Source organism: Parus major, chromosome 1 (assembly GCF_001522545.3).
Source record: "Parus major isolate Abel chromosome 1, Parus_major1.1, whole genome shotgun sequence".
Taxonomy (NCBI): Eukaryota; Metazoa; Chordata; class Aves; order Passeriformes; family Paridae; genus Parus; species Parus major.
The window spans coordinates 102,411,732-102,427,328 of NC_031768.1; the positions used below are offsets into that span (position 1 = coordinate 102,411,732).

The window sequence follows — 15,597 nt, forward strand, 5'->3', positions numbered from 1 at the left end:
CGGGGCTGCAGTGCCCGAAACACGCCGTGGGAGCGGCGGGAGGCTGGCCGCGGTAGCCGGAGGGATGCCCGGGGTGCGGCGGGCAGCGCTCCGCTCCCGTCGGGAGCGCTTGTCCCTTGCGATTACTGCGAGCGCCGAGCAGACGTGTCTGGGTCCCCATAGCAACGCGGCTGTAGAGCCTTGTGCGCTCCCTGTGCAGCGCACACGTCCTGCCTGTGAAAGATCTGGAATTGCGGAAAACCGGCTCAGGAGACAAAAGGGAGATGAGAGCGTGTGCGAAAGGGCGCAGATTTTGGTTCTGTAGCATGGTGTCCAAAATAACAGCCCTCGCCGGTCCCAGAAAAACCCGGTTCGTGCTTCACGTACAGCAAAACCATCAGATAATGTTTATCCGAAGACAAAGTGCACTTGATGAGGCTTATTTTCCATTCATATATTGCCATGCGTGTGTTACAACATGCTGCAATAGCAAAGGCGTTTGACATAAGTGTGCTTCTGACACCTGTAAAGGGTTAATAGTGTTAGTTCCATGTCTTTTGTTGTGTCCACAGCTCTGTCTCTATTGGGAAAATGCCCCCATAAACCAAATATTTACATAAAAGCTGTGCAATCCAGATTTGCATTCCAAACAAATTTTGAAAGTGTTACCATTCGTTATTTTTCTGTGATGACCATAATAAAGTTCAAATACATTTTTATATGATTATGTTCTTTATGTATGAGGTGAGAGTTTAAAAACCAAATTTTTCTGCCCTTGTCAAAAGCATTGGATTAAGTAGGTATCATATAGGGCTCGTTTCAGATGCACTTAGCTAAATAGGAGGTGCTACATTCAATAATTTCATTCAATAAAGGGTCCCTAGTGCTGAAATCGGCAGTGTCTCCATTTCTGCTGGAATTATATGTGAACATGCACTGATGTCTTTCAAAATGGTTGGTTACTCTGAGTAAAGCAACAGCTTTTACCTGCCAGCTCAGAATTAGCTTTTTGATAAGTAGGGCAAATACATTGTCATTTTTCATGAAGATAAGTAATACCTACATCTTGTAAGGATATGACAACTCACAGTGTTTGTTAGATCTCCTTTTAAAAACAAATCTACCCAATAAGTTGCTGGATACTATCTGTAAAGCATAGAATTTCAATTTTGTGGGTCTCAAGCGTTTTATTTAATGACAGAAGAGAACTGCCTTTTCTTTCTATGAGGAAAATATTCATGTAATCTGAAGTTAAAGGAATCAGAACCTCAAAGGAGGGGTATTCAGATTTTGCACTCTTCTGGTTTTTTATATGTGCAGAGTTTAAAGGGTAATCTGAGTTGAGTATCCCAGGCTGACTGGATGAGTGAGTTTTTTTGCTGTACATCCACTTGTGTCAACACAGAAATTATATACCATGGAAAGTATAATGAGGCAATCACAGTCATTACAGAAAGAGAAAATGATTCGTCATTAGAATGGAGATGCTCACCCTCCTGTGAAATAAATCCTAGCTAGTAATTAAAATTAATACTGTACTGCATCTAGAAAGCATGAGCTCCACATTTTGACTAGCCTAGACAGACCTATTCCTGGTCTTGTTTCAAGAGCAACACTGTTCTTGTTTCAAAAGCAACACTGATGCAGTCAAGTTCACACTCCTGAAAATTGTTCACACTCCAGCAAATAAACAGTACAGGGTTTAATAATAATTTTTAAAAATTAAATAAATTTTTTAAAAAAATCTCTGCTCCCCCACTGCAAACACTGGTCCAGCTGAAAAGACATGAAACTAGCAGGTTTATTAGGGGATGTGACATTCTGTAGATTTTTAGTGACCTATACTTCCCGGAACACTGAACACAATGGGAGAAAGAGAGGAATGTGAAAATGACCACTCACAAAATAAAAGGTCAGTTTTGAAACTTTTTGAACAGATTTCTACTAGTGCCAGTATTTTGGATCAAGCCCAAAAAAAGCTTTAGGATGAAGGCAGAATCTAGTCAAAAAGGAAACTGTATCTGCCAGAGCAGAGGTCTGCAGTCCAGACCCACATACAATTTGCAAATGGAAAAGTCTCATCTCTCTTATGGAGAATGTTGTCCCATGCTCAAGAATCTTATGTTTTATGTTAAATATAAAAAAAAAATCTATCTCATGTGTTTAATATTAAAACAAAATCTTCAATACTACCCCTATATCAGTCTCAACCTGAAGTTATAGATAACTTGAAATAAAATGTAAAATCAATATCATCTTCTCTTAATTGTATATAATTCCTTATCTGCCTGACCTTCCATGAAGTGAAATTACTATGGGTTTAGTTTCTTGAGGGGATGGGTGAAAGAGCACCAAATGAAGTTACTCACAGTCTTGGCACACAGAAGCAGTGAAATGGAAATCATCCATGCTTGTGTTACACAGCTAACACGGACATGCCCATGCCATTCAAGGAAAACAGGCTTGTTTTCTGTTTCTGTCCTGTACAGGAAGAACTGCTGTCATCAGCTATTGCAATACCTGAGACAAAATTCCCCAAAGGACCATATAGTTCCTAAAGTGGATAGCAACATCTCTCAAGAAGGGCGAGAGGAAAAAAAATAGGGAAGATAAATAAAGAGAAGGAGAAAACATTACCCTTGGGACTTTGGGGTCTGGATTTCTAATTATAGGAGGAAGTAATTTTATTTATTTCTGGGATGCATATTCTTCTGCAAAAGGGATGGATCAGCAAACTCCATCGCTTTACTCTGTAATCCAGGCCAGAGTCAGCATGAGGGAGTGTTTGGCCAGGACTGGGGAATTGAGGTAGGAGGACAGGACCATTTCTGTTGCAGGCTTTTGGTGTTCAGTGACCACCTGGAGGCTGGTCATTTAAATTGGAGGTGCCACAGTCCTGCTCTCCCCCAAGCCCCAAATTCCCATGTGTGCTCTTGTGCTGGCACTGGAGCTCAGGACACCAGTGGATGAGACAGTTTGAGAAGCCAGGCTGCCCAAAAATGAAGACCTTTTGTTCTCAACCAGCTGAGCTCCCTGAAGTGTTTTCCTGGTTATTTGCCTGCCTGCATGCCAGCTATCATAAAAGAAAGGGAGTGGCTGGGTGGCAGGCAAGGAAAGGAAAGGACTGAGAGTCAGCTGGGATCACTTTAAGCTGGCACCATATCTAGAGCTGTGTGAATGGCAAGGTCGAACTTGTGCAGACATTTTGTCCAAAATAAATTTTGTTATTGCTTATACTGGCATCTGTGCCCGATGTGAGGAATGAGGAGAATGGGCACTTGTCCTACTAAGCTTTTTGGCACTAACTGTCCTTATCAGCATTAGTTAAACCAGCCTGGGGCAAGTCAGGCTGATATGCTGAAAATAGCAGCGACAGTCAAGAGATAGTCTACATTAAGTTCTCATCAACTCGGGCTAGTTACAGCAAAGGATTTGGGAAGGCAAAGTTACAAAGCGCTGAGTATTTCATCATAGAGCTTAGAGTGCAGCTTTCATGTTCTGTGCCAGCCAGCAGAGCCTGGATCAGTGTCCTGAGAGAGCTTTCCAAGCTCCCCTCTGGCACAGGTCCAGAGAGGGATCACCACCCACATCCTCACCTCAGCTTCCCCAGGGAGGGCACCCCCTGACCAGGGTTTGCTTTTTCTTTAACAACCTTGGGCTGTTTCCAGCTAAACTTTCATGCACTTAGGGCCTTTTTATAATGATAATCAAGCACAATCCATTAGTGGGGAAAATAAGGAGTAAAGGAAAAATTATCCAACCATAGCTGAGGTTTAATTGTCTTTAATTCGAGGTAATGTTTTTGAGAGTCAGTCTCGTTTCTAATTAAAATAACAGCTTTCCCATTTAACACCTCAGTCAAGTGACAGTTGGACTCAGGGTAAAATTCACACCTTGCTGTGCTCCTCTTTTTGGAGAGACAATTTTTAGCAAAGACGTTTTAAGAGGGCAGTAATTTACATCTTTGTCTCTCTGTCTTATTAAAGCTTAGAAAAATAATTTGCCTCGAATAATTTTCTCTCAGCAGTTACTTGGATGTTTGCATCACTTTGAAATTGAGAAAGGAGAAAGAAGGAAGAGCAGTCTTCTACCAATGGTGGTTTGAGTTAACCCAGACTTAAAGCTTTATATTTTTGCTGTGAGAAGGAAACAAAATCCATGCAATATAAAATAGATTTGCTTTGTTTGAAGTCCATAAGAGGAGTGCATTATGTGATTCATCTTTATAGAAATATGACTGTTGCCTTTTCTTAGTTATATATTGGAGATTTATTTGTATTCAAATTTTCATTGTCCATGAAGATGGCAGCAAAAGTGCAATGTCTGTTGGCTGGAACATTAATACAACAGACAATACAGACCTATACTCTTGAAAACTATTTTTCTGAGTTTATATTCACCACAGTGATGATTGAAGAACCCTTCACTTAAAAGGAAAAAAGATGTGATTTGTAGAAGTGATAAGGAAATGCATCATTAGCACCTGAGCTGAACATTTTCAGCTTGAACCCACTACTCTTTGTCTTATCATTATATTTTCTGTGAAAAGTCCCTCTCCATCTTCCTTGTAGGCCCCTTCAGATACTGGAAGGAACTCTTTGGAGAGTACAATTGAACAGGAGGTTAATCACAAGCATGCCAGAGGCAATGGCCTTAATCCTACTCAGGACAATTTTAATAGTGCAGAACTAGTAGTTGATGGTGGCTTGGACTGCATTATGAACTTCCAGGTTATTCTGGAATTGTTATTGTGCAAGGCATTTATAAATGGTCCTTTAGCACTCACCAGTCTCTTTGGTGTCTGTGTCCTACCACTTAAGACTCCCATGACATTTCCTGAACAGCTACTCAGCTGCCACTGTCCTGATAAGCAGCAAAGCTTCTCCTGGTTGGCACTGCTGACACTGCCTAGTCACTAGCAAGCTACTCAAAGCCCTTTACGGGGATGAAATATCAGAACCCCTGAGGCAAGATTCTCTGTAATCTGTGGAAACTACCCTTTCTTACAAAACCTGATGCAAGCTTGTGAAGAGAGCTCAAGAACAGGCAGGAAGGTGCCATTTCAGGTCTGTCAGATCTTCTATGGAGTCAGTAGCTGAGATGCCTTCACTCCTTGTCTCACACTTCACCTCTCACTCTTGACCAGTGTGAGACACTCTGTGCTCAGCTGGAAGCTTTCGGACATGTTTCTTGCATAGATGTCTAGCACTCCCCTTTCCTGGGAAAGCCTAGATGGATAGCTCAGGGCTGTAAAATCTGCTTGTCACAGGAGCTTAGGTGTTTTAGGGTAACTGCAACAGTTCTTAAAGCCAAGCTCCTTAAAGGTAGCTCAGAGTTAACTAATGTTGTTTCCAACAAGATAGTTAAATAACACTAAGAATCTGTGTGTTGGGGCTATAGTTACATAGATTCTGACAGTACTTCCACTGAATACCTGTTGTCACTCCATATGGGGTTGCAGAATGATAATTTTTTCCAATTTGATTGAAGCTTTGTGCTGCTCAGTCTTCTGAAGTATCAGCTTCGCCTGTCATGAAAATCAGATCTTTTCTTAAGAATGAAAAAAAATCAGAACCTGTTTGCAGCTGATAGATTGGGAAGAAGACCTGTAGAAATCACAAAAATGACCCAAATAAAAATACTCTTAACTTGAAAGAAATTAAGAGGATTTTTTTGTTGTTTGTTTTAATTCAGCCTAAATATTTGGGGGTATATGGAGAAGGATTTTACTCATAAGTTTTTGTTTGGCTGTACTACATAATTTCACTAGTCCATTCTGAGTAGTTCTGAGAAGTAGTGGGTGCTACTTCTTCCTCCATATCCTGTTCCCTGGGTACTGGTCATGTACCCTCAGAGCAGGTCTCCTTTACTGCTGCACTGACAAATGTGACAGAAACCACCCTTTGCCCTTCATTGCTTTCCTCATTGCAGCCACACCCCACCGGCTGCTGCAGACACAGGGAACCCACACAGGTTCTCTTCAGGGTAATGTTTCTGGTTGTCCCAATTGGATGTTCTGAAGGAGCCTTCCCCCAAGGAGGTAAAAGTGGAACAACTTTCAGTGTAGAACTTCACTAGTTTCTGGAGGGAGTGTGTGATGTGGCTGCTTGAGACAGTAGTGGGTGTTGCTCACTGACTCAAAGAGAAGCCCTCCCCTCTCATACATTTAAACAGTGTCCTGTTGTAAGGGTGAGTTCTAGTTTGTTTCAGGTTGACTTGGATGCATTTTTAGTTGCTGGATCTTTTAGCATCACATCATTGTGAAAATCTCACTTGGTTTTGGGTTTTTTGTTTTTTTTTTTGATTGGCTGGTTGGTTTTTGTGGTTTGTTTCAGGTTTTTAGGTAGGCTTATGTAATTTCCCCTCCTACTATATAAACAGGTTGGGTTGGTTTCAATAGTGCTTTGTAATTACATTAGCCCAGGAAAAAAAATGCTGACAGTGTACAGAATACATACTTTTATGGCTAACAACCTTTGTGAAGTCTTGCGTAACTGTTTACAATGAAACCCGTTTAGAATGGCTCTCCAGAGAGCCTGTGGAAAGTGTTTGCCCAGGGGAAGTAGCACCTAGCTGGAAGTCTAGCACTGTTAACCTAATGGCAAACTAGAACAATGTCACTGCTTACTGTGTGTGGCACTTATTTCAGAATTCTGGTGTATCTGGGGACATTCTGTGATTAGTCTTCAAACAAAAAATAAAACTGCTTTTCAAATTGTGTACTTCAGATTTTTTTTCTGAAAGCATTTTCCCCCTTTTTCCCATGCTTTCAGCTTATTGCCTCTTGTTAAGTCAGAATTCAGTGATGAATGTCATCCTGAATTATATTTTAATGTTTCATCAATTAGTGAAATGCTCCAGAAGGATGAGCAAAATGTATTCGGAGTTCAAAGCTCAATGGCCTGACATGGAGAGGAGAATGGAGAGGCAGGACAGCCAGAGTCTTAGTTTTGCTGTTTGTTGAAATCTCTGGACAATTTGCTTCTTCTGAATAACTGTATGATTAAATATTTGCTTGTCTGAAAGGAACACTGTGAAAAACTAAAATCAATAGCTTATAAGTTGCCAAAACATTTTGTTTTACCCCCATCATACAGGAATCACTGAAATGCAAAATAAGTTATAGGAGCTTGTAAGGTCCATTTCGTAGGACAACTTAATGCAGTTTATGACCTCTCCCTTGAAGTTCAGGTATCTGTTTACAGTACAGGGTAGCAAAGGCTGATTCTGTGTCTGCAGGGACAGGAAAAACAGCAGTCTTGGCCCTTCCCTTCCCCTGAGCTCTCACTATTCCCTGCTACTCCTGTTCTTGGCAGCGTTCTGTGCCTTGCAGCCACTGGGGAGATGGGACTGGGCAAATCCCACAGTTCAGCAAGAGAAAAAGAATCATCAGGATAGATGAGGGTTGAGACCTTCCCCTCTTAGGCAGGTGAGCAAATATTTATATCATCAGTTTCGATGATAGCTGTTGATATTCCACCTAAGCAATAGTTCACCTAAGCACAGGCTGCAGGAGAAATCCTGGCACCTCTGGAATGAAGGGCCGAGCTCCCACAGCCTTCAGATAGGTCAGAGCATCCCCTTGCAAGGTTTAGCTTCCTGCCATCCCCCAGGCAGCAACCTGTGGTGGCTCAGGGAGCTGTGACACAGCCCCAAAGAAAGGTCAGGCAGGCAGTGTGGCTGTGATTATTGTATCAGGTGAAGTGAACATCATCATTCCCCTGTGCTGGGCACTGGTGAGGTCACACCTCAATCCTGTGCTCACTTTTGGGCCTCTCACTGCAAGAAGGACATTGAGGTGCTGGAGCTTGTCCTGAGAAGGAAACAAAACTGGGGAAGGGTCTGGAGCACCAGTCTGATGAGGAGCAGCTGAGGGAACTGGGGGGGCTCAGCCTGGAGAAAAGGAGGCCCAGGGGAAGCCCTATCACTCTACAACTCTCTTACAGGAGGTGCACCAGGTGGGGATCAGCCTCTTCTCCCAGGTCAAACAAGAGACAGGACAAGAGGAACTGGCCTCACGTTGTACCAGGGGATGTTTAGATTGAGCATTAGGAGAAATTTCTTCACAAAGCACTGGAACAAGCTACCCAGGGAAGTAGTGGAGTCACCACCCCTGAAAGTATCAAAAAATGTAGTTATGACCCTTGAGCATACTTGATGGTTTAGTGGTGGTGGTACTAGGTTAGCAGCTGGACTTGATCTTAGAGGTCTTTTCCAACCTTAAAAATTCTATTATTTTAGCTAAACCTGTTATTAAAAGGCTGTCAAAATTATGAATGCTATTGTCTGCTTGTGCTTGAAGTCTAAAAGGTTACAATTATGAATCATGGCTCTGTTTCATCCAGTACATATGCATAACAAAATATTGATCTATGTCTTAAGTAACATCTACTCTGTTCTCCAAAACAAGTATTTCCTTTTAGCACTTCCAAAGGCGTGCAGTTAATCTGCCATCATGAACCCAACTAAGATAAAAGTAAACTATTCAAGATAAATTGTCTTGGTGGAGATACAGCATTTTCATTTTACCACAAAAATTTTACCACAAAATAACATTACTCCAATGATAATTGACCTGGCATTGCAACCTCATAGCAGGTCAAACAAAATTAATTTTAAGTGTGACTTTATTTCATGATGGACCCTTCTTAAGGGTGTAGTCTCCTAGTATGTTTATTGTCTGTCATTTAAGATGGTACTGTTCTGAATGCCTTACTTGTGTCTCTTTTGGAGGTTACTACTCCAATAGCAGAAAAAGCAGAACAGGAAGCACAGCCACAGCTCAGCTTCACTAGTTTACACCTTGAAATCTGCAATATCAAAGTGCTCTCATCTTACCATCTTCAGGATGAACAGAAATGACCAAAAAAGGGAAGGAGAACAGTCCTTCTTTTTATTGCTACTTTTTCTGTGTGTTGTAACTTTGGGTGGCTGAAGACTGAGGCAGGGGTATCTTCATGGGGTGAGCAGGGCAGGGGGGTGCTATGAACCATCCCTTTTTTTTGTAAGCAAATGTTTATAATTAGCTTTTGCTGGCCTGAAGCTCAGTATTTTATTTATATTATCCTTTAGCAGCACAGACAAATCAAAACTAAACCAAAGCATTTATAAGTCTTGACCAGAAGTACAGATACCCTGCTTTTCCCTGCAAATGGAGAATACCATTTTTAGGGAAAAAAAACCCCAACTGAAACAACCAAAGGTATGGCACAGATTTGTCATTTAGACAATGCATGTAATGAATTAAACAGTGTCCAGTAAGGGAAAATATTAAGTGCCTCTAAGGCAGGTATGAAGCAGATGGAAGGAGATGATTATGATAAGAGTAATAACACATAACTGCCTATTTACTAGCAAATGGACATGTTTTCTGGAAGAGATAGCCTTTAAGCAAGGATGTAGAATAAATTAACTTAGTGGTCTTACCTTTTTTGGGGAGGAGTAGTGGTAGGTATCCTCTGATGATGCTTTGATATCCAAATAATGTCCTTTGATAATCAAAGGAGCATAAAAGGTGTTATGTGCAATGAAAGATTATGCCATCTGAAAAGGCAGAAACAAAGAAGGTGAGCAAATTGAAAGGATGTAAGAAAATACAGATAAAGTCTTGTCCAATGCAGAAGCAAAGCAAGTAGTATTTATGACATGCTGGGAAAAGGAAGTAATGGAAAGACACAAGAGAAGATGTGTTGTGATCAAATTGATGAAGCTGGAAGTAAGATGTGTTAATTCATTGATTTAGGGAGTAAAATTGTATCTGCTGAACTGGGGAAAAAGTTATGCCAGCAGCTTATCAACAAGATTTTCCTGTAACGTAAGAAGGAAACAGTTCACAATTTAAAACCTTACCATGAAGGTCCACAACAATTCTTAAAAATAAATAAATATAATAAAATTAATAAAACCAGTTGCCTTTCCCTGTAGGTGTAAGTCTCTCAGAGCAGTTTAGAAATGGCTAGTGTGTCTTCAGGTGGTCAAAACAACCCTGGTGCTTTGATGGACTTACCTTCTGCATCATGGATTTAAAGAGAAGAGCACAAAATCTTCCCCTCACCAATTCAAATTCAGCTATCTCTGCCCCTGTCATGGTCTGCTGCTTTTTCCTCACATACAGATTGGAACTGGGTGGCTTAATTTAACTAATACAGTATTTATGTATATCCCAAGCACAGCAGTTCCTCTCACAAACCTTCAATTCCTCCTCTGACACCAGGAGCTCTCTGTTGCTGCCACAGGGAGTATTGTTACTTTTATGAAAAATAAAGACTTTTTTTCCTTAGGATCTAGTTCAAGACTTATTCCAGAAGTACTTCAAACCTGCCTGCACTGGCACAAATATAACCCTCTTTTTTTCTGTTTCTTTTTTTCCCAATTTTTTCTTCAAGATCATAGGTGAGATACACATATACTAAAAAAATAAATCAAAGATAAACTCTCACATGCTATTCTTTCTTGCCAGAGAGGGGAAAAGTTTGAGTCAGATGCTGACTCTTGTTTCCACTGCTTGTCTCTTTTATTTGTAAATGGTTATAAAACTAGCAAATAATTAATGCTGAGTAGAACACAGCACAAAACTATCAAACTTTAATGCTGAGAAGAACACAGTTCATAAACATCAAAGGCTGGTCAGGCTGGAAACACAGACTAGGAGATTATGACACTTGCTTTATGTGCTTTAGAAATGCACTCCGACCCTGTGAAACTTCCTGGATGGAGAATGCTGATGGTGTGGCTGCTGTGTCACCAGCTGAGAAAAGCCCTGAGAGGGGGCAGGCTGGAGAACCAGAGCAAAGCTTGTCCTGAGATTTCCAACATCCCCAGTGGTGGTTTTCCCAGCCATTCTCCCTCTCTGGCCAGTGTAACTGCAGGTGTAGAACTCAGGAAGATACTTTAGAAGAGGAGGACTTTGCTGTCTGGAGGTCGTTCTCTTTGGGTGTGACAAGGGAAGGTGCAGTTCAGCGGTGCTGGACAAACACCTCGGTCCCCTGGTCTTACTCTAGACCACATCTCCCTCATCTTTAGCTCAGGTCTTCTCAGGGAATTCTGTTCCATACAAACCTGCTGGCACCACCATGGGGACAGTGGTGGACATTTGGAGTGGCAATCAGCCGGAGGGAAGGGTGCAGATGGAACGAAGAGGTTCTTCAGGCTCGGCTGGCCAATGTCTCATGTTCTCCTGCTGCACTGATGAGGAATACACTGATTTGGCATGGGAGAACTGGGCAGAGCACGGGAGGAAACACAGCCTGGGAGATGGGTTTATCCCTCTTAAACAGTGTCAGTTACATGTTTTAGTAGATGTGGAGGTCAGGTACCCAGTTAGAATCTCTTGTACTTGGAAATGCTGACTGCAGGCAGTACAAATGAAGAGTATATTAATAGGAGCAAATAAAGCCAGACAAATAACGTTTGACACTTCCTCACATCCTCTGCTCAGCTCACTCTGTGCATTTCCTCATACAGAGTGCTTATTGTTAGGGATACATGGGGAACAATCACAGCACCAAATGCTCCAGGTAAAATATAGTGATAAAGGCAAACTGTTAGATAATCTGAGTGCATTTTAAGCACTAATAAATTCATAAGCATTGGTGAAGACATAATCTTCTAACCAAGTGAGGCAAATAAACAAATACAAGAACTAGATTTGTAGTTACCCTCTGGGAAGAAATAAGAAACAACCAAATTAATAAAATAACCAAATAACCCTTTGAGTTAAAGAGCCTGCAGGGACCATTTAAATTCAAGCCAACACAGATGCCAGCTTCAGTTTTGAAAGACACTAGGAGGGATGCTTAGAAATGCAAACTTTTTTTTTTTTAAATATACATTATAATATTCAGAATAATTCATTTAAAAAGCTAATTTTTTGAAAGTCTTCAAGTTCTTAATTGTGTCTCTAAAGAAAGTGAGGCTGTTTAAGTGAAAATTAAAAGGCAAAAAGAGAGAAAAAGAAGATAATGAAAATGCAGACTTTAAAAATGTAAAAGAAGCCCATCTTTCCAAGAAAACAAAACAAAACAACAAATAGCTAACACAAATGTTAGCATGTAGAACAAAGAGATTCTCTGATATATGAATCAAAATGTGGTTCTGTTTATTTTAGAAATGTAACTTTCAAAACAGAAGCATGGTCTAATGGTTTGGGGTTTTTTGTTGTTTTTATCACTCCTGACATGGGCAAAGGGATTTTTTTTAATTAAAAATATCTCTGTTTTTTTTTACATTAAGAATTGACTGTCTACAAAAAAAAAGACTCCTTCAGATTTTCAAACGTATGTCAGGAGTTCACAGCAAATATTGTTTTAAAGTCCTTTTCCTTCTAAGAATTAGTCAACATTTTTGTCACTTTATAGTGACACCTAAATTATACTATCTTGTGCCTGTGTAATTGCATTCAGACAGAAAGCTACAGTGATGCAAATGGTCTTCCACCCCCTCGAGTGCCTTCAAAAAAGACAATTATAGACAAGATTAAAGGCAGAGGAAAAGCAGCATTTAGAAGAAAATATATGTATAAAAATGCAGGCTTTAGCTATATGCTATAAAAGAGACATAAATAAATACATATAAAAATCAAGAATGCTTTTATAATTCTCAAATGATTCAAGCAGCATTTCCAGCATGAGCTACTTCTGTCATAAACTACGGCAGGAAGTGAAAGGTGAAACTTAAAGCTGTCTTCCAGATTATATTTTTTATATATACAAAAAAAAAAAAAGAAGAAAAAAGTTTTGTGATTTTTCAGAGACGTAGAGAAGGCCTTTTTTCAGCTAAAGCCAGAAGTCAGAATATAGTATCAAACATGAAGTAAATCAAAAGTTAAAAAAAAAAAAAAAGAGTGCAAGGCAGCAACAGTAAAAGAAAAATAATACAATGGATGGAAAGGTGGAATAAAGCATGCAAAAAACAAAAGAAAAAGCTGAAATTTCTATTTAATATTTTTCCTTTTTTTTTTTTTTGTCTTTTGTTTCTCTTCTTTTCTGAACGGGATTATTCTTTTTGAGTATTCAATTTATTTTACTAGGCAAAATCAAACACAAAGAGAGCGCAGGGCACTCAGGAATGTAACACTTTCACACTTAAATCTGATACCACCAAGCTGGGTGAAGCCTCCGTAAAGCACTTTGGTCAAAGGAGGACTGATTAGCAAAATGAACTCTGAATCACATTTCATTGTGCAGGGTTCAGGGGAAAAAAAAAAAAAAGAGAGAGAGGGAGAAAGAAGGAAAACCCACCACAAAGGCTGGTAACTAACAGCTTTGTGGAGAAGAACAGAATGAAGATAAAATAGCCACGTTTAATGAAGCAAGTATCCACATTTTTCCACGATGTTTGGTTTGTTGTTTTTTTTTTTTTCCAAACAAAACCTGCTCGTTGAGAGCTCAATGTGCAGTGGATACACGGGGCTCAACATACAGAGAGATCTGGCCAGACAAAAAACTTCACCAGCCTGCCAAAGCACTCTCATCCTCTAGGAAAACAAGTGGAACAGCCTGAAACCAAAGGACTTGAGGCAAATCCTTTCCTCCCACCCCCTTCCTGCCCCTGCACACCCAGACACAGCCTCGGGCTAGCAATTCAACCATTGAAAAGGTGCAATCCATGGAATAACAATGCCGCTATCTGCCTCTGCTGCTGATAATGAGATGTGAGCCTTTCTGGGAACTCTCATGTCCGATCGGGGTAAACAATGATATTTCCACCTCGGCGGTTCATTAACAAGCTGGCCCATCTCAAAGAAAATGACCGTCTCTTCTGCGATTTTATAAATCCACATGGGCTAAAAATAACCTGCTAAAAAGCGGATTCCCCCAGCACATGTGTCAGCAAAGCGGAGCAGAATAAGGAGAAACATGAGAGGTAACCCAGCACCTCATTAGCATCCCTCAGCTCACGGTCCCTCCTCCGGACCCCGAGCAAAAGGAGGTCAGTGGCTGCAGGGTTAAGGATACAGCCTTGGGCAAGGAAACACGCCAGTACCTGCTGCGCATTGTTTTCCATGTATTTCCATGTATTAACGGGGATCAGCGAGCTTTCAGACTCAAGGTTTGTCTCTAGGAGCAGCTGCATTGGCTCTCCCACTCAGGTACCCATTCCCGATCCAGCTAAAATAAGCATCACCAGAAGAGCTGCTGCTCCTATCAGACCCTTCCACGCAGCTGAGCAGCTCTCAATAACAGGAACTCCAGGCATTTGCTCTTTACAGCATCATTTACACCCGATAACAGGAACAGAGCCAGGGCTGGGTTGTTTTCCTGTCTTTCCCCGCCCCTCCCTTTTTTTTTTTTTTTTTTTCCTTTTTCTTCCCGTTCTTTCTGGCGGTACTACCCAGAATATCAGGAGCAAGAATCAAAATGTGAAAAAGAGAGGTCGGCGATCAAAAAATATAGGAAGAAAACACAAGAAGAAAGAGACAGAGGACGAGGTGCCATAAAGAACTAAATTATAAAAATTTTGCGCTTCATTCCTACTGGATGGAGTGTTTCCCTAGAAAGGTTTAGCATATTGCCGACATCCTGTAGATATTTCACCCCTGTCTCCCATTGGATAACTGCTGCACTGAAATATAATCCTCTCTCAAAAAAATAATTGTGAAATAGTCTTTGAGAGGAATGATGGATTTGTCTTTACAAACAAGCTGTGGGTCTGCTGGTAAATAAAACTAGCACTGAGAGATAAAAGAAACAATGGGAAGGATTCCACTGATTGACGAATGGAAAAAAAAAGAGTTATTTGCCTTTATAAACAAACTGTAGGTTTGCTGATAAGTGAAACTGAACATTGAAAGATGAAAGAAACAATGGGGAAAACCCATAAATTCCATAGTAATTAAAATTTAAGAGGGATGGTTTTACATTAGAGGGGAATCTTAGGTATCAAGTGTTCTGGGAAGTCTGTACCTCTCAAGTACCTCAGCCAATGGGGAAAGAGAGTGGGACATGCGACCGGGAAATTAGGATAAAAAGGATAAAAGGATAAAAATTTGCATCCTCCAAAAATTTGAGAGACTCCAGGGGAATGCCCCATGGCCTCTTCTTTTATTCCAATAAAGTAAAACGACTCCTCTGTATCTTTTTGGACACTAACCTCTGGTGTTTTTGGATTAGTTTTCCTTACACTCTTGTTGGTTAGATTCATATTTCACAGTGCTATAAACCGAATTAATCCATTTAGGTTATGTATAATAATATAAATGCTGAAAGCAACCCAGGCTGGGTGTGTATGCCTTGATTTCATTTGCCTGCTTCATCATAGGTTGCTGCTTATTCGCTGTCTTGGTCTGGGTGGAGTCCTGTGAGAACTGGTTCTTTCACAAACTTCAGTTTTGCTGCTTGTGAAATGTATGTAACTCATCATCATACATACACATTTACTTTCTAAATATACCTCTGTGCCCTGTGTTATTCACCCTAACCCGGGAAGAACTTCCTTGGTTTGTCAGACTGGTAATGTGATCCTTCTGTCTAATGGCTATTTCTCATGTTTACAAACTTTCCCAGACAACCTTTATGAGTCAGAACCAGGTATGAAACAAAGCTAAGTGCAGTTCTGCTCAGCTACTGGTGCTAGCCCTGCCAGCCAAAGGTTCTGACTGGGACAACAAAAACAAAGCAG

General features: G+C 40.6%; 1 long non-coding RNA gene across 1 annotated transcript; it reads right to left on the minus strand.

The window, feature by feature from the left end:
• Positions 1-420: 420 nt before the first annotated feature.
• On the minus strand, positions 421-14,197 carry LOC107209053. The gene is made up of 3 exons (XR_004499655.1): positions 13,963-14,197; positions 9,406-9,522; positions 421-5,506 (listed from the first exon to the last, which is right to left on the minus strand). It is a non-coding gene; the product is annotated as an uncharacterized LOC107209053 (long non-coding RNA).
• Positions 14,198-15,597: the final 1,400 nt, after the last annotated feature.